At 43.8% G+C, this 19,688-nt stretch overlaps 1 protein-coding gene across 1 annotated transcript in view; it reads left to right on the forward strand.

Annotated features, from left to right (window-relative positions):
• LOC126088227 (lachesin-like) overlaps positions 1-19,688 on the forward strand; it is a 580,958-nt gene that overhangs the window by 241,882 nt on the left and 319,388 nt on the right. The gene's annotated exons all lie outside the window — the stretch shown is intronic.

Below are 19,688 nucleotides of genomic sequence, written 5' to 3' on the forward strand. Positions count from 1 at the left end.
AATAATGGACAGTGCCGCCTGACTTATTTTACCATTCTTTATGTTCTGCTCCAAGAGCAGCGTGATACGTGCATGTCTTTGCGTCACTGTTTCGTCTTCTGCTAGTCCCGTCTCATCTTGAGGAGAGGGATCAAGCATCACAGATGCTCGCTTGAGCGCACTCGATTCACTCGTCTCAGGTGTAGCCATATTGATTAACGAGTGAAAATAAGGTGGGAGCCCGTCTCTTGCCCCGGACCGGCTCCTCTGGCATGGGGGGGGGGACTATTGCAGCTCGCCCACCGACCTCGCCCCTAGGTCAAGGGCACTCCAGAGCTGCAGGGTTCAACGCGCCGTTGCCAGCGCACTGGTCCCCGTCGAAGGCCTCGTCGTCGACGATTTCACTCGACGCTCCTCGGCAAGTGCACCCCGCACTCCGGAGAGGCGGATGCACCCCTCGCCCTTCGCCGCCTACTTGCCCGAGTTTCCACCTGAAGGCCGAGGACCCACTCCTACTCAGGTGGTGGGTCGGTCCCCCAGTCGTTCGGCGGTCTGGGCCCATCTAACCTGGCCCAGGCGATGTCACCACCACCTGGGTTTGGCAGAACACGCCCCGGTTACCCAGGGGCGCGGCGAAGCACCCTTGCCGACTCGCGCCGCGATCCCACGCCGACAAACGAGGTCGCCGGCATGCAGAGCACCTGCTGGTCTGTGCCCTGCGAACAGAAAGGGACTGGTGTTCGGTCCCTCGACACAGCTCCCCCTGTGCCACGCACCCTTCGCTTTCGCATCGGGTTGGGTCGCAGCTCGGACTAGTGGAATATACCGGGTGATCAAAAAGTTAGTGTGTGGTGTCACCGCCAGACACCACACTTGCTAGGTGTTAGCTTTAAATCGGCCGCGGTCCATTAGTACATGTCGGACCCGCGTGTCGCCATTGTCAGTAATTGCAGACCGAGCGCCACCACACGGCAGGTCTAGAAAGACGTACTAGCACTCGCCCCAGTTGTACGGACGTCTTTGCTAGCGACTACACAGACGAAGCCTTTCTCTCATTAGCCGAGAGATAGTTGGAATAGCCTTCAGCTAAGTCCATGGATACGACCTAGCAAGACGCCATTAACCATTTCTAGAGAGAGTCTCACTTGTATCATCCAGAATGCTGTATACAAATGATGGATTAAAGTTAAGTATTCCAGCAGCTACGTACTTTTCTTTATAGCATTCATTACGTATCGTGTTTCAGACCTAACGCCAGCAGGCGTGTGTAAACGCGTGCCTTTCGGTTACCCGCCACTGTGGACTGGCTGTCTTGTCAGTCCACTACACAGTGTAAATTTGAAAACCACGGAATAATGTAGAAAGAGAGGTAAAAATTGACACACATGCTTGGAATGACATGGGGTTTTATTAGAACCACCCATATTGCTAGACGCGTGAAAGATCTATTGCACGGATCGTTTGGTGATGATCGCGTACTCAGCGGTCACTTTCGTCGTGCTTGGCCTTCCAGGTCCCCAGACCTGAGTCCGTGCTATTATTGGCTTTGGCGTTACCTGAAGTCGCAAGTGTATCGTGATCGACCGACATCTCTAGGGATGCTGAAAGACAACATCCGACGCCAATACCTCACCATAACTCCAGACATGCTTTGCAGTGCTGTTCACAACATTATTCCTCGACTACAGCTATTGTTGAGGAATGATGGTGGACATATTGAGTATTTCCTGTAAAGAACATCATCTTTGCTTTGTCTTACTTTGTTATGCTAATTATTGCTACTCTGATCAGATGAAGCGCCATCTGTCGGACATTTTTTGAACTTTAGTATTTTTTTGGTTCTAATAAAACCCCATGTCATTCCAAGCATGTGTGTCAATTTGTACCTCTCTATCTACATTATGCTGTTATTTATTCAGTTTTCCAATTTATACTGACTTTTTTTATCACCGGGTATAAACAGACCCTTCTAACGAAAGAACTCGACAATTCATGTTGTTAGGTAGGTACGCAGTCGATAGAGACACTTTCCAAGATGTGTGACCCACCATTACATGAACAGCGCTGAGTCGCATGGCACATACGCGCCAGTGACAGAGAATACCTAGCTCGACATGTTGACGATCTACGACGGTAGTCCCAAAAGTAAGGTCTCCTATTTTTTTATAAGTACATAGACCTGTTTATTTCTACAATGGTTTACATCAGTTTACAGCTTGAACATTTAGCTATTTTTCGGCATAATCATCATTTCTGTCGATACATTTTTGAAGACGCTGTTCAGAAAGTTAGGAACCTCTTCTTTCACATCGTCGGCGGAGCTGAATCGCTTTCCGGCCAAATGTTCTTTTAAGGGGGGCAGGACGTCAAACGTGCCGACTTCGAGCAGGAGAGGCATGACATGACATTTTAATTTCCACTGTCCATACTTTTACAAATAAATTCATAAAACTTTGTCAGAAACACCAGGAAGGATTCAGGATTCACATTCATTGCAGTGGAAGATCGAAAACATAAAAAAATAATTATTTTTTACGAGTGAAATTCCATCATTCTTTCACTTACTAATGGCTGCATTTGTTGCTATAGGTACGCTTTTCTTCATAAGTTAGAGAGATTCTTCGATGAATTTTGCACAGCATACAAACCATACTTACTGGTGTATGAAACTCTAGAATTTATTTAATTTATGAAAAAACAATTGAGCTGTTATATTTTAAACTTCATGTTTAGTAAAAACACGAATTTTCTAGTTAATTGCCGCAATTTTTGCCACATTTTTTAATAGATTTGTAAAATTCTAGTTTCATACACCTCTGAGTATGGTTTGTATGCTGTGCAAAATTCATCGAAGAATCTCTCTTACTTATGAAGAAAAGTGTACCTTTAGCAACAAATGGTGCCATTAGTAAGTGAAAAAAATGATGAAATTTCACATGTAAATAAATTATTTTGTTATGTTTTCGAACTTCCACTGCTGTGAGTGTAAATTCGGAATCCTTCCTGGTCATGCTGACAAAGGTTTATAAATTTATTTGTAAAAGTACAGACAGCGATAATTAAAATGTCCTGTGATGCCTCTCCTGCTTCAAGTCGACCCGTTTGATCTCCTACCCCCCTTAACCTAGGGAACAGGCGATAGTCACTGGGCGCCAACTCAGAACTATAGGGTGGGTGGGTGATTATGTTCCACTGAAACTGTTGCAGGAGAGCAACGGTTTGCCGAGGAATGTGTGGGCGAGCGTTGTCTTGGAGAATGTGTGCGCCCTTGCTCAACATTCCTCTTCTCCGGTTCTGAATTGGCCGTTTGAATTTTTTCAGAGTCTCACAGTACCTGTCAGCGTTAATTGTGGTCCCAGCGATTCAGCTCCGACGACGAGGTGGAAGGAGAGGTTGATAACTTTCTGAACAGCATGGCGGCGAGCTGGTATGACATGGGCATACAAAAACTGCCACAGCGTCTATAAAAATGCATCGACGGAAATGGTGATTATGTCGAAAAATAGCTGTATGTTCAAGCTGTAACCTGATGTAAACCATTGTAGAAATAAACAGGTATATGTACGTGTAAAAAAATTTGAGACCTTACTTTTGGTCCCGGGTTCGATTCCCGGCAGGGTCAGGGATTTTTTCTGCTTCGTGATGGCTGGGTGTTGTGTGCTGACCTTAGGTTAGTTAGGTTTAAGTAGTTCTAAGTTCTAGGGGACTGATGACCATAGCAGTTAAGTCCCATAGTGCTCAGAGCCATTTGAACCATTGAACCTTACTTTTGGGATTACCTTCGTATGCACGCAATTCCCTTTAAGCCTCCCGACAGCACTGCACAGCACGTTAGAGCCCTCTCCCATTATCACGGGGATGTTTCCCCATTTTTCCATGAGATGTTTCATCTGTACTGGATCGGAAGGATGGGACGTCTGATTTTGACGTCTGACGTTACTGATTTTGCAGTTCCTGGGGGTCCATCAACAACATTGTTTGCGAAACAAGAGTTCGAGATCTGGTACATCTGAGACAACGCCGCAGTAGAGGCGACACTACCTGTCTTTCTCACGAACGTCTGGGGAGACGTGTAGCAGCCATTAGATATCTGTTGCTCTAGAAACGACGCCCGCGTTGAAGTGTGCGAACGAGCATAAAAATATTGGAGCTCCTGTGTCCAATATTGGACAGCTAAAGTTATAAACCTTAATAGATAATGAAAAACGGACAATTTTATATGTGTATCTACGGCCCGGAAACCCAATGCGGATATCGTCCTTGAACGCGTAACTGCCTTTCCCGATTTCCATCATTTGGCACACTCGATTCAGTACACGTGCTGCCAATGACCAGCACTTCAGCAATGGAAAATAATGTCAAAGAATAGCATGTAGCGAAATACAACAAAAAATGTAATGTACAGATGCAGAATAAATAACGCCTCACTCTAGCAGTCGGAAGCTAACGCTTTTTCGAGACAGTGATGTTTTCTGTTGAGTGGTATAGACCGGAAGAACAAGAACGGAGTGCTCTGATTAAAAAGCGTGTAAGGTGGAGAGCTACGCCTCCGGAGCCGAGTGACGAACTGGACAGACCTCCATGCTGGCGATCTGAGGTCGATTTCCGGTACTGTCAGGGATATTTCCTTGGTGGGAGGACTCGACCGGGTGCACTCAACTTCTTGATGCCAACTGAGGAGCAACTGGAACCAGTTGCAGCGGCTCCAAGTTCGGAACGTCCAAAATGGCCTCCCCCTACCGCATCTGCTGATGAATGTTGAGGATGACGCTGTGGTCGGTCGACTATCACATGATCTTCAGTGCTTGCTCGCAGAGTTTTTCTCTCTTTTTTCATAATAGGGATGCAGTCTTTGTCCTTTACTATTCACTCTAAGAAGAAGAGACGGAAATAAAAGAAAGACTCAACAGTGAGTTTAAAATTCAGGGTGAAAGGATATGATTGGTACGAATCACCGCTGACCTTGTTATCCTGTGAGAAAGTGAAGTAGAGTTACACAACATGTTGAATGGAATGAACATTTTAATCAGTACATAATATGGACTGAGTGTGAACCGAAGAAACAGGGAAGTAATGAGGAGCAGCAGAAATGAGATTAGCGATCAACTTATGATGAAAATTGGGGACCATGAATCAGGAAATGAGAATGAACTTCAGTGACTTGGAAGCAAAATTACTCATGACAAACGAGGCAAGAAGGACTTAAAAAAGGCCAAGGTCTGAAAGTATCAAAGTATCAAACATCGGCTTTCATCTGAGGGAGACATTTCTGAAAATGTACGGCTGCAGCACAGCTTTGTATGTTAGTGAATCGTGGAATGTGGTAAAACCGGAAAAGAGTGGAACAGAACAGTGTGACATGTGGTGCTATAAAATAATGTTGAAGATGTGGACTCATGAGATAACGTATAATGAGCCTCTCCACTGAATCGATGAAGGAGGTAACATATATGAAATACGGCCAAAAAGAAGAAATAGGAGGATGGGATCGCTATCAAGCTATCAGGAGAGAACTTCCTTGCTAATAGTAGGATCTGTACAGGGTAAAAACTATAGTGGAACGCAGAAATTTGAGAGCATTCAAGAAATAACGACGTAGCGTTCCAGAGTCACTCTGAGATTAAGCGACTGACGCAACAGAGGAATACTTAGCGGCCGTTACCGGAGATTCAAGACTCCAAAGCGAAATTCCAACACAAGAAGGCAGTAGCAAAATGCAACAAGATCTATAGAGGACTGACTGTGCAGTGTCTGACAGCCATCACTCTCTGAAACAATTTTCCACTTTCAGACGGTACAATCAAGTGAACAACAATTTATTTTCTCGGTGCAAATATCTTTTTGTGAGATGCTGTCCATCATTTGAAGACTTGACTCAAGAACTGCTTTCCAACACGGAGAGAAACGTTAGCAACCAGTAATGACGTGTTTTAATTGAGCGCCATTTGACATTTTTCCATCAGGTCTACACAGAGACAGTTAAGCGCCACTGTTTCTTCAACGATGACGTGAGTAAGTATTGCGACGCCTACAGTATAAGAATCGAAACAAAATATTGAATACCATACGAAATATCAGCGTATCTTTATCGGATTAGAACTGTCGCATTCTGGGGAGGTAACTGATAATGTTTAATCATCTTTTTCTGGATTTGATTAACCGTCAAATAACTTTTTAAAATGTCGTCTGCCACAGTTAATATAATTTACTTATAAAAGCTACGACTGCTATCTTGGCTTCTGACTTTTTTTACTACCAAGCAGTGGATATGTCAAGTACTTTGCAGTGGTTTTACAAATGATGCCTAGAACGATTAATAGGCCGTCACTGAAGAAGGACCATATGACGACAAACTATGTATTTTATGATATTTAAAAATTTTGACATTTAGTAAAGCATGAATTGTTCAGTGTTCATCCAGAAAATGACCAAAGACAGGCATTACCATTCATCAACTTCTTGCAGAACTGAAGAGGGTCAGGAGAAAGTTTTTCAGCTACCGTACGCTAGCCGTTGAAACAATGAATTCTGTCTGCGGTATCTAGCGATTAAATGGGCTGATCCGGTACTCAATAAATTGCGGCAGATGGGGATGAGTTTAGGTTAGAGCTTGAATGAGAGATGATAGGAAGCATCGTCAGACTTTGAAGTATTTGAGCAAAGTTTGGATGTTAAGTATTGTAAAAGGAGACCCAGGGTAAAATGTGGTAAGGAACCTCAAATGGATGGAATGTGGATTAGTTGTGAAAGATCTTCCAAAGACAGAGTAATGTGGACAGTTGCATAAAATCAGTCTTCGAACTTATTACCACAACAATAATTGCATTTCACAGTTGTTCTGCATTCTATAGAATCCAGTAATAATAGATCGAAATTACGCTAAGTCGAGGAGTATTAACTTTTATGTTATTTTACCTATTTCCGATCTCCTAAATTTCGCGGCCGTTAATGATTGTTGGCCAATAACGCAACCAGAAACAAATATTTTAACTTGGTTTATTTCAATGCTATAACCGGTTTCGGGCTATCATGCCCATCTTCAGATGGCTAAAGTTTCCTATTAAACTGATGTTGTGCTCAGCAGTATGACGTCCGCTCCTGCACTGCACAGGAGTACTTGAATATTTATCGCCACGTTGTACGTTTCTACGATAGTACAAACATGCTAATATACCAGCAACTGGTATCTGGATGGCAGTGAGAATGTGAATTGTGGTCCAGGACGATACAGAAGGTTTCAGCCCCACAATGTGGCAGAGAAGATCGTCCTCTAAGGCGTCCACCTTCCCATCCCCGCGGCCACCCCCCGTGACAGAAGCGGGTGGGGCGTGGTCGGTCGCGCGCCCTAAGGGTACATGAACCTTGAGGACGGCTGCCCCTCCGCTCGCTTCTAATAATTTCCCCTGGGAGCTGGGAGCGGAGAGCCGACTTACCGCCGCGCCTAACGGAAACCAAACACCTTCTGACGGGGGCCCGCTACAGATTAGGGTAGCGAGACGACCGCGCCAAGAGCCAATCGATGGGCGCCGCCGCAATGGTAACGCGAAACCCCGGGACATCCTCGTGGCGGCCACCGTGAGACACCGTGGATCCCACTCCGTCTTGGCCGACGTCGATAATGCACGCCAGTGCCATGATACCGTAGAGGATAGCGAGAATTCGATGGTAAAAGAATACTTTCGCGCCAATATACATTTAGTAATGGTAAAAGATGAGAATCGAAGAATTTGAGGTAGGTGTTCAACAACTGTGTTGAAAATTAAGTGAACTGTGTAGTGCTTACGATAATCGTAGTAAACACTGATATGTTCCGCTGAGCTGTGCTAGGCTTTTAAATGAATTGTTGTATTACACATGCTATGTTTGTTATTTATTTGATGTTCTACGGTCGAGTACAGACGATGTGTTCCAGCGCTGTGCTGACTCCGCCGCAGCGGGTGTACCGCTCACAATTTAGAGTTCAGCCAACGGCCAGCGTCCCTCATCGAGACCTATACGTCGATAATTAAAATGTTATACTGGTAAAATAAGACGATGAATTTTTACTCACTACTGCATCTGATACCAGACCGTAAACATAAAAAAATTGTGGTGTGTAATATATGTGTGTGTAATGGTGATTATTGTTATTCAAGAAACAATAATAAGTATTTAGACAGCTCAGAAGCTATTGATAATTAAACTCTTAGTTATATAATATTTAGGACTTATAAGGATAGCAATGGCAAAAGAGGCGTTTTATAAGAAAAGGAGAATCTTCTGCAGCGGTCTGGACAGAGAACTCAGAAAGAGACTCATGAAATGCCTTGTATGGAGTGTTCTTCTATATGGCGCTGAAACATAGACTATGAGGAAAAAAGACAGAGAAAGGCTGGAGGCTTTTGAGCTCTGGACATGGCGGAAGATGGAAAGAATAAGTTGGATGGGCAGAGTAAAAAATGAAGAGGTACTGAGAAGAGTGGGAGAGAAAAGACAGTTACTAGATGTAATACAGAGAAGAAAAAGAAATTGGATTGGGCATATATTAAGAAACAATGACGGACAGATAATAACAGTTTTAGAAGGTTACGTAGAAGGGAAAAGGAAGCGAGGAAGGAAGAGATTCCAGATACTGGATGACATGTTGGACGGTACAACATACAGTAGACTTAAGAAGGAAGCAATGGATCGCAGAAAATGGAGAGGCAAAGGACCTGCTAATATAGCAGATAACTGATGATGATGATTCAAAGGATGACTTCCTTTCCAATTTCAAGCAGTTTGCTACAGCCCTGGTGAAGTCCAGAAAAGTTTTAAATGGATGATAAGGGCGTTAGAAGTTTTAATCGCGTGTGATCTGAAGTAATGATATCTCTGATCGCGATTACTGAATGAACTTGGAAGATAATTTGGCATGTCAGTGTTAAATCGCATTTTGGACTTCCTGTAAAAAATTAGGAACTGTCTAACCTAGTTAATAGTCGTTTGCTATTTCAAGGGTACCCACGATTATTATTACAAGGAAGTTTCAAATTTGATTCACGTGAATTTTGGGCCGAGCGTTTCAGGTTCAACTGTTACCGGCATTTAACTTGGAAAGGGGTTTATAGAACCTAACTGGAAACACTACAAGTTTAATGCAGTTAATTTAATCTTTCAGCGGAAAATAGTGAAGTGAACTCTGTGCACGCTCACTTACGATTATTGGTATGCGTGTTACCTCCGATCGTGTTTCGTACTCGGTTTGAACATTGATGATTGACATAATTAAAGGAATCTGCAGTGTGAAAGTTAGCAGAGGCAGGTATTCAAACGCTTGTGTACTCTTGAACGGCTTATCTGAAGAAATTATCTTTATATATCTATATGAAACAACAAATTGCAACAAACTGTTTGAGCATCGGTTTACTGTGACGTTATTTGTTTCATAAAATCGCACTCTTTTTACCCACGAAGAGAATTCAGCATTCCACGCCCCAAACATTTATGCTTCTATTTTTTGTTAGCGGAAAGTATGTGCTATTGAAAAATTGGACTTAACAGAAAGGAGATTAATTGCATGAACATTAAGATGGGTTCGTTTTATTCCTGGTTAGACTGCAAATGTGCAGCTGCGGCATGGCGAACTACGTCACGACATCAACTATATAAGAAATAAAAAGTCCTTATCCATTCAAGAATTCCGTCGTAGGAAGCTTATAGTTGACATCAGAAGCGTGTTGTCTCATAGCAATTGCTAAGTAAGAAATGCGATCCTTCGCAATATCCCAGAAGAAAGGAATTCGTGAAAAAGGTTATCAGTAGGGACAGAACGATAGGATATGTACTGAGACCAGAGCCATAGGGAGCATCAGCTATAGCGGAAGACAGAGAATGGAGTACATACAGAAATAAATTGAGGACGTAGCGGGTAAGTGCTACCTTAAAATGAATGCATTGGCAGGAAAATGTGGCGGCCGATCAAATCAGTCACAAGATTGATGATTACAATGAAAAAATGGTCCAAAAGACGTGTAGTGCAAGTAGAGTATGAAAAGTTAGTACAGCATTTCACATCCTAAAATGTCACGTAGCTGCTATCGTTGGTTTTAAATTCTGAGTTTTTTGAGAATGCATGTCTATACCGTAGCATTGCACTGAAATAAATTACACAGAGCTCGAAACGAAGACAATCGAAGCACTTAGAGTATGAATTTATTGAAGGATGTTCCTTTCTTCCGCATCGTCGCAAGGTCTGCATGGTTATTGACGGATTTCGCATGACCACGGCAACGACTGGTCATTCCAGTCACCGTCCCGTTTCCCCCCAGAACAAGAAAGAAATGTCCAGCAAATGTGGATTCCGAAATGCATATCTGGGGAGCTATGGGCACTTGTTACTCTTGGCTGCTATTTAACATATCCCATTTACTGAATAAGGGCTCATATGTCGTAAGGTATGCGTTTAAGAGTCCATTTCTACTGGACTTTTTTCCTTGTTTTGGCCCATACTACCATCTCTGAAAGATGCCCATATAACAATCTTAGCGAGAACAGTACCGGTACGAGTATTCCACTGTCAGAGGTATCAGATCAATACTTGTCTATAATATTCGACTCGTTCGTTTCCGGACTCCTTCATCTCATATTTATACATGTATCATTCTCTGTCAGCCATGTAAGTCTGTAACATCGTTATGGAACCACTCCCTCTATACATACATATACAGGTGCCGGCGCCTAAGAGACTGTAGTGACCAACTGGGATCGCGATGGCTGCTTGCTGACCCATTGTAGTCTCTCTGCCGGACTGTGAATATATTTGCTGAAACATATCAGTTATTCATAAAAGGTAGCGGTTTACTTGTTGTGCCGATGCTACACTTCCAGTCACGCTCCAGACAATATTTACGCAGCTCTTTGGTGAAAAAAAAAACACTTAGTCGCTTCCGTAAGGCTCATGCCTTACAGCTGCACTGGCAGGCTTCCTGTAGAGTAGGGCGGGGATATTTGAGCAATTTTTCACTTGATTGGTTATAGCTCCTCAACGATAGTCTTAATGGCTTGTTATACATACTGATGGGTAAGTAATTTATCCTTTTTCAAACGTGTCCATAGTAATTTATTTCTAACTAGTCACATTTAAGAGCAAGAGCTTTTTAAATGCAGTGAAGTACGCTCAATCTACCCCATAGATGAGGTAAATTGATCAAGGATATGGGGCAAATTGAGCACTTAAAAATCTAGCCAAACCATGGGTTCAATATTAGCTAGACATGAAATAAAATTTCTGTTTGACAATCAACATTTGTCTTTTAATGTCGTAATAGTAAATCTAGAAATAATTTTCCTTTAATAATGAACAAAAAAAGAGAATCAACAAAGCATTAAACTACCTTAAGATTAACTTCTGGATTAGACTCAGTCTTGCTATTCAAAAGCATACTTTAATATTTATGTAATTATCAGTACAGCTTATACTAAAAAAGAAAATATTAATAAGATCTTGGAAACTTCACCGTCGTTGTCACTGTTGCAGTTTGCAGAAAGGAAAGTAAAACCAGCATCTGGCGCACGTTTTATTTGTGCCCATTGCCTCAAAACTTTATACTGTATCCATGTTTCCCCTTACAGCCTTCTCTGTAAAGCAGACAGAAACAGTTATCTTCGTTGCTTTCCTCACTTGATTGAAGTATGTTTTAGAGCTACTCTTCTTTCTTTTTTTTATTAATGTTCTTTCATGGCTTTTTAATTTTTGTAGTGGTCTTATTTTGTTCCTCTTGCAGTGCGGTTTTTTTTTTCTGAAGTGTCTGTTAGAACAGCAGCTATCCTCTTTCTTTTGTTAGTTTTGGTTGCATTTCTAGAACCTGATTTTGCATATGGTCGACCAATTTGTGGAGATGGAACAGCTCGTTTTCTTTGTTGCTTGCTCTAGGTTCGGGTTCAGTTTGGCTTGTGGACGTCGAAGATTAGGTTCCGGCGTAACATCGAACGCCGCCCTGGAACGTTACAGCAGAGAGGGCTGTGAGACGACGTCAGCCGATAGTACGCTGACTGGGACGACACCTCGACAGGACCGGCCCCTATACGAAGAGAATATAAGCGCCGCTCTCCCTAGCCGCGGCCGCACTAGAAGACGAGCCGTCATCCAGACGCTTTAGCCGTGACTTATGAACTGTTGAAATGATAATTAGATGAAGACCGTAAGCTGTCGACAGGCGTTGATGTACATCAACGGGGACAGTTGAAAATGTGTGCCCCTACCGGGGCTTGAACCCGTGTTCCCCTACTTATCTGGCAGACGCTCTATCCCTCTGAGCCACCGAGAATGCAGTCCGCCCAGGTAGCTGAGTGGTCAGCGTGACAGGCTGTCAATCCTAAGGGCCCGGGTTCGATTCCCGGCTGGGTCGGAGATTTTCTCCGCTCAGGGACTGGGTGTTGTGTTGTCCTAATCATCATCATTTCATCCCCATCGACGCGCAGGTCGCCGAAGTGGCGTCAAATCGAAAGACCTGCACCAGGCGAACGGTCTACCCGACGGGAGGCCCTAGCCACACGACATTTCCATTTACCGAGAATGCAGGGATCTGTAATTTATCCCTTCTACGCTCCCTGTGAGACCCACATTCCCAACTTAATGTCCACACACTACATTCGTACTTCGTTGCATTGAAATTGTATATATCAAAGGGTATTAATACACTCCTGGAAATGGAAAAAAAAACACATCGACACCGGTGTGTCAGACCCACCATACTTGCTCCGGACACTGCGAGAGGGCTGTACAAGCAATGATCACACGCACGGCACAGCGGACACACCAGGAACCGCGGTGTTGGCCGTCGAATGGCGCTAGCTGCGCAGCATTTGTGCACCGCCGCCGTCAGTGTCAGCCAGTTTGCCGTGGCATACGGAGCTCCATCGCAGTCTTTAACACTGGTAGCATGCCGCGACAGCGTGGACGTGAACCGTATGTGCAGTTGACGGACTTTGAGCGAGGGCGTATAGTGGGCATGCGGGAGGCCTGGTGGACGTACCGCCGAATTGCTCAACACGTGGGGCGTGAGGTCTCCACAGTACATCGATGTTGTCGCCAGTGGTCGGCGGAAGGTGCACGTGCCCGTCGACCTGGGACCGGACCGCAGCGACGCACGGATGCACGCCAAGACCGTAGGATCCTACGCAGTGCCGTAGGGGACCGCACCGCCACTTCCCAGCAAATTAGGGACACTGTTGCTCCTGGGGTATCGGCGAGGACCATTCGCAACCGTCTCCATGAAGCTGGGCTACGGTCCCGCACACCGTTAGGCCGTCTTCCGCTCACGCCCCAGCATCGTGCAGCCCGCCTCCAGTGGTGTCGCGACAGGCGTGAATGGAGGGACGAATGGAGACGTGTCGTCTTCAGCGATGAGAGTCGCTTCTGCCTTGGTGCCAATGATGGTCGTATGCGTGTTTGGCGCCGTGCAGGTGAGCGCCACAATCAGGACTGCATACGACCGAGGCACACAGGGCCAACACCCGGCATCATGGTGTGGGGAGCGATCTCCTACACTGGCCGTACACCACTGGTGATCGTCGAGAGGACACTGAATAGTGCACGGTACATCCAAACCGTCATCGAACCCATCGTTCTACCATTCCTAGACCGGCAAGGGAACTTGCTGTTCCAACAGGACAATGCACGTCCGCATGTATCCCGTGCCACCCAACGTGCTCTAGAAGGTGTAAGTCAACTACCCTGGCCAGCAAGATCTCCAGATCTGTCCCCCATTGAACATGTTCGGGACTGGATGAAGCGTCGTCTCACGCGGTCTGCACGTCCAGCACGAACGCTGGTCCAACTGAGGCGCCAGGTGGAAATGGCATGGCAAGCCGTTCCACAGGACTACATCCAGCATCTCTACGATCGTCTCCATGGGATAATAACAGCCTGCATTGCTGCGAAAGGTGGATATACACTGTACTAGTGCCGACATTGTGTATGCTCTGTTGCCTGTGTCTATGTGCCTGTGGTTCTGTCAGTGTGATCATGTGATGTATCTGACCCCAGGAATGTGTCAATAAAGTTTCCCCTTCCTGGGACAATGAATTCACGGTGTTCTTATTTCAATTTCCAGGAGTGTAATTTGCTTGTCGCCATATGCTTGCGACACCTTTATGTAAAAACTCATTTATTGTCAAGTTAACTTAGTGAATAAAGTCCATTAGTAAGATTTGCTTGAATTTTTGTCTAGTTATCCGACAAAACAGCTTCCTAGGCACCCTATATTAGACAAGTGGGCACGATGCGACATATCGCTTTATCTGAAAGATCTTCTTCCAGCTCGACAGTTTCTGGATCTAGACGGTCGGTTAAAAATGATGGTGAAAAGTCATCATCACTAAAAATTTCGCATAGTACGGGAAGATGCCGATCTTTATGAAACCATTGACAATATTTATACCTGTCTGAGCAATTGGCAATGAATCAGCGACAGTGTTTGGTATATCGTAACTAGTTAGGGTCTTTCACTTGTTATTTCGTAGCCATGTATCTTGAGCAGCAGCGCAATACTTTTTGAATGGCCGAAACACTGAGACATCCAATGGCTGCAGCTTGTGGCTACAATGCGAAGGAGAGGACAACATTGCAACTCCGTCGTCTTTGATCAAATCTAGTGTCTTCACGCTAAAATGAGAGGCGTGATTATCTAATACTAACAGAACACGAGGCTCCATGGACGGTTTCACATGCTTCATGAAAAGTTACATAAACTGATGGACTTCTTCGTCTGTAACCCACCCACTGCCATTATCCCTTAAAATCTTTTCTGGGAAACACAAGCATAGGAGGTACTGTATTTCCATAAGCAGATACAGCAGTTACTACTGTAACGTTAGTCCCTCGCTCCTCAGAAGTCATGGCGCCGACGTTACGCTTATCTTTGGGGGCTACGATTTTATTTGGCTTCAGCAGACTGGACATCCTGTTTCATTTACATTCCTTATGTCTGACGCACTGTATCCATGTTTAGCCATTAGTTTAGCTAATGTGTCAAAAAAAACTTGGACTTGATCACCCCAAGGCTGGTGGGTTCTGGCTTTCGAATGGATAGCTCCGTATTTCGTTTTAAAGACGAAGCCATTCTTTTCCGGCCATCTTACTTGCAGTCCAGGAGGATGGAATTTTAATGCCAAATTAAGCAGCACAGTCGTAGACAAGGCGACGAACATCTTTTGGGAATTATCCTTAGAAGATTGAAGCCATTTGTAACAAGCATTTTTTTAAACGGTCCTCTTGCGTGGGAGAAAATTGTGCCTCGATGTTGCATAACCCATGGATTAATTACCACCTTCAATTAATTTCTTCAAAAATCTTGTCCAAGTCTTTCGTTTGATACCGAATTCTTTGGCGGCGTCATCCACACTTTTCCCCTCGTCATTGACAGCCTTTGAAGCTCCATTTGAGTCTCCAGTAATGTAAGAGCCTCTCGTAGTCTCGCAGTCGAGACACGACTGAAGAGCGTGTAGTGGCTCCGGTCATTGGCTGACGCGGCGGGCCGACCTCCGTGCACAGCGCTGTGGCGGGATGGCAGCGCTCGCGGGTTTGACAAGTGCCTTCTAGCGACCCTCATCGAAGTCCATGTCTTCCGCCGGGATTTCCAAATCGTCGGACCGGTATACCAGATTAATTTCGTTGTAAGTCTTGGGGTTAGTTGAGCAACTGTTGCTCAACTATTCCGAACCCAAAAATTTAGAACAAAAGTGGGGTTATGAAACAACGGTTAGGATTGAATTTTCAGTTTTTGAATCCAACTAAGTCACTTTTTTTACACTTTTCAGGAGAAACAAGAAACCGAACACTGGCATATGATTTATTGCTACATTACTGGAATTTTTCAAAACTGAAAGTGGCTTCATATCTGCTTTTATTGAGAGAGATATAATTAACTTACAGTACATCATTTTGATATTTAATGATTTCAAAGTTTTCTGTATTCTTAGGATTTAATTATATGAACACTTCATAATACACTAGCATAGTCTGAAGAAATATAACAAACTGAATTATTTTAACAGCAATAATGATCAACTGTACATTAGCTATAATTTTATCAATCAACGGCCAAGAAAACACTTGTTCATAGAATGATCTCTTGGCGGCAGGCACATATAGAATGACTTTCTTCACAGATTCCATCTTCATTCTGGAACCAGGTACTTGGCATTCTGGGTAGGTCACTGGAATGCTGTCCATTAATCCTAGAATGATGGGCTCATGCCATTGAATAGTATGTCTTACTGGTACACAGATATACGAAAGGCCAACCACCTCTCCTGTCTCAAGATATTGTATTTCTTTGAAGCTACTCGGAGGGAAGAAGATCTTTTATTACGTTGTTCTGTCACTGTCTCACACGAAAGAACACTTTTACTAAAACATTTTGCCCACCATTTGTCGAAATCTAGTATTTCCGCTCCATTAACTAATTTTACTGTCACATTTCTTTTACGGCCTACTATCAGTTTCATGTATTGGTTCAAATGGCTCTGAGCACTATGGGACTTAACTTCTGAGGTCATCAGTCCCCTAGAATGTAGAACTACTTAAACCTAACTAATCTAAGGACATTACACACATCCATGCCCGAGGCAGAATTCGAAACTGCGACCGTAGCGGTCGCGCGGTTCCAGACTGTAGCGCCTAGAGCCACTCGGCCACACCGGCCGGCGTTCCATGTATTCATACGGCGTGTAAATGCGGAAATGAGTTTTTATTTCCCACTTATATTGTCCAAAGTTGCGATCACACGGGAGGAATGTGATGTGTTGGCAGATGTGCCAACACCTTGTAGTTAGAGGAGGCCGAAATGCACGCCATAATCTAACGCAGACTGGCGTGAGGTCTGGAACAGGATACGTAATGAATGCTATAAAGAAAAGTACGTTGCTGCTGGAATACTTAACTTTAATCCATCATTTGTATACAGCATTCTTGATGATACAAGTGAGACTCTCTAGAAATGGTTAATGGCGCCCTGCTAGGTCGTAGCCATGGACTTAGCAGAAGGCTATTCTAACTATCTCTCGGCAAATGAGAGAAAGGCTTCGTCAGTGTAGTCGCTAGCAAAGTCGTCGTACAACTGGGGATGCCTTTCTCTCATGTAATCAGAAACGAAAGTTGCTACTTCGTTTGCATCTTTCTTTCCTAAGCCTTCATGGTACAAGACCACAGCGGAGTGCTCAGTTTTCAAATCATGTATGCTGGAACAGTACACCCACTGTTGGCACATATAGGATATCTGTTGGATCGGGATATATGGAAGTGGCAGGTTTTGCATATAATGAAAACCTATGTCTCCCACAGTATCTATAGATTGGGCTCTTCTCTTGGCATCGCCACTTGAGTTGTAAAATTTAAATCTACGACACTTATGAACATTTAATTCCGCTCTGGCTACAAGCTTGGGTCTCTCATTTAAATATCGGCTTTTCCGTTTGAATTCAAGCTCTTCCCATTTACAACATACACCCACTTGGGGGTCTGCCAAAGGAATGATTAAAATTGTCCCGAAAATAATTACGATAAACATCAGATTTTACTTTACGATCTGCATAGGTAGAAATTTACAGATTCGAGACATGCGCGAATTGGTCACTGCATGTATAATCAGGAAAGCTCTCTTGCAAACCAGTTTCCTTTCACCCAAGCATTATATGGTAAAGAAACGTTGCATTCTTACAGTTTTCATAACACTCTGCATCAGAGTTCCGAGGACACCCCCGCTTTACTTCCTTTGCTTCAATAAGGAGCTGTAGATCTCAGTCCTGGGCATCTTTGGTAGGAAGATCAAGACATTTGACCAAAATATGACTATGTTGAATTACGTCAACGGACTCATAACATTTCATTCTGCAGCTGAAAGGAAATTAATAATATAAGATTGGTATTGCTGCTAATACTGATCATTATTTACACCTATACAGTTCCCTACGGTTGTTCCAGGGAAGACTGATATTTACCTGCAAGATTCTCTAACTGCTGTCCCTGGAACTTTATCTCCTCTGAAATTTCGAGAAGGCAATTCTTTGGTACGAACTGCCATTACCTTATTTCTATCGTAAACTCCACTACTATTCTACCTTTATGGAGCAATGGCAATACAGTCAACTGCCGCTCAGTGAACATTAACAGTGGCTGTTAGAGCCATAAAAAGGAAGTGGATAATTATATTAACAGTGTGTAGTATTGAAGGAATGATCAGCATCTGTTGAAACGAAATAAGTCAGTGACTTATTTGGTTTGAACAACAAACAGCGCAAAGTGCACCAACTTTTCTACTATTTGTAGTAGCATAACGTGTTTCATTTCAACACCAAACGATAGACAGTACTCTTAAACATACTACTCAGTGAAAAAACGAAAATTGAAATTTTGACTTACTTGGCTTCAACAATTTACGATTCAATTATAACCAGAACAGTTATACATATAAAAAACATACTAGATTTATGTAAGTTTAACACTAACCTGATAGGAAACGGATTACATTTTACTAGTACAGAATAAATATTCCGATTTACAATTATTTTAATTTTTTATCACAAAATAAACAATACAAGCGTGTGGTTCACTCTATCAACAAGTCGCCATCGGCCGTCTCCCGATGGTTTCACCTCCCACCACCGCTTCTTTGCGCAATTTGATGCATTAGTGTGTGGTGAATAGTTTCCGAGAGATTTCGATTGCCCAACTTACCCCCATGCTCAATTAGCCCCGCCGTACCCTACGGCGCCTGATCTGTCTTGCAAGTGTGTAAACACTCCTGACAGCGGCATGTCGACATCCTGCGCTGTTCCATTCCCGATGACTCATGCATCGCCGGCCGCGGTAGCCGTGCGGTTCTAGGCGCTGCAGTGCGGAACTGCGGGACTGTTACGATCGCAGGTTCGAATCCTGCCTCGGGCATGGATGTGTGTGTTGTCCTTAGGTTAGTTATACAGGGTGATTCAAAAAGAATACCACAACTTTAGGAATTTAAAACTCTGCGACGACAAAAGGCAGAGCTAAGCACTATCTGTCGGCGAATTAAGGGAGCTATAAAGTTTCATTTAGTTGTACATTTGTTCGCTTGAGGCGCTGTTGACTAGGCGTCAGCGTCAGTTGATGCTAAGATGGCGACCGCTCAACAGAAACCTTTTTGTGTTATTGAGTACGGCAGAAGTGAATCGACGACAGTTGTTCAGCGTGCATTTCGAACGAAGTATGGTGTTAAACCTCCTGATAGGTGGTGTATCAAAACGTTGGTATAAACAGTTCACGTAGAATGGGTGTTTGTGCAAAGGGAAAAGTTCTGGACGGCCGAAAACGAGTGGTGAAAATGTAGCACGCATCCAGCAAGCATTTGTTCGCAGCCCAGGAAAATCGACTCGCAGAGCTAGCAGAGAGCTGCAAATTCCACAATCAACTGTATGGAGAGTCCTACGAAAAAGGTTAGTTATGAACCCTTATCGTCTGAAATTGGTTCAAGCACTGTCTGCAGCTGATAAGATTAAAAGAATCGATTTCTGTGATTTTATCCTTGCTCAAATGGAAAGAGATGAATCTTTCGTTTCAAAGATTGTGTTTAGTGATGAAGCAATTTTCCACACTAACGGGAAAGTCAACCGTCACAATGTCTGTATATGGGGCACTGAGAATCCGCGGGAAACAACTCAGTATGAACGTGACTCGCCTAAGGTGAACGTTTTCTGTGCCATTTCAGCCAATA

This window comes from Schistocerca cancellata, chromosome 6, assembly GCF_023864275.1.
Source record: "Schistocerca cancellata isolate TAMUIC-IGC-003103 chromosome 6, iqSchCanc2.1, whole genome shotgun sequence".
Lineage (NCBI taxonomy): Eukaryota > Metazoa > Arthropoda > Insecta > Orthoptera > Acrididae > Schistocerca > Schistocerca cancellata.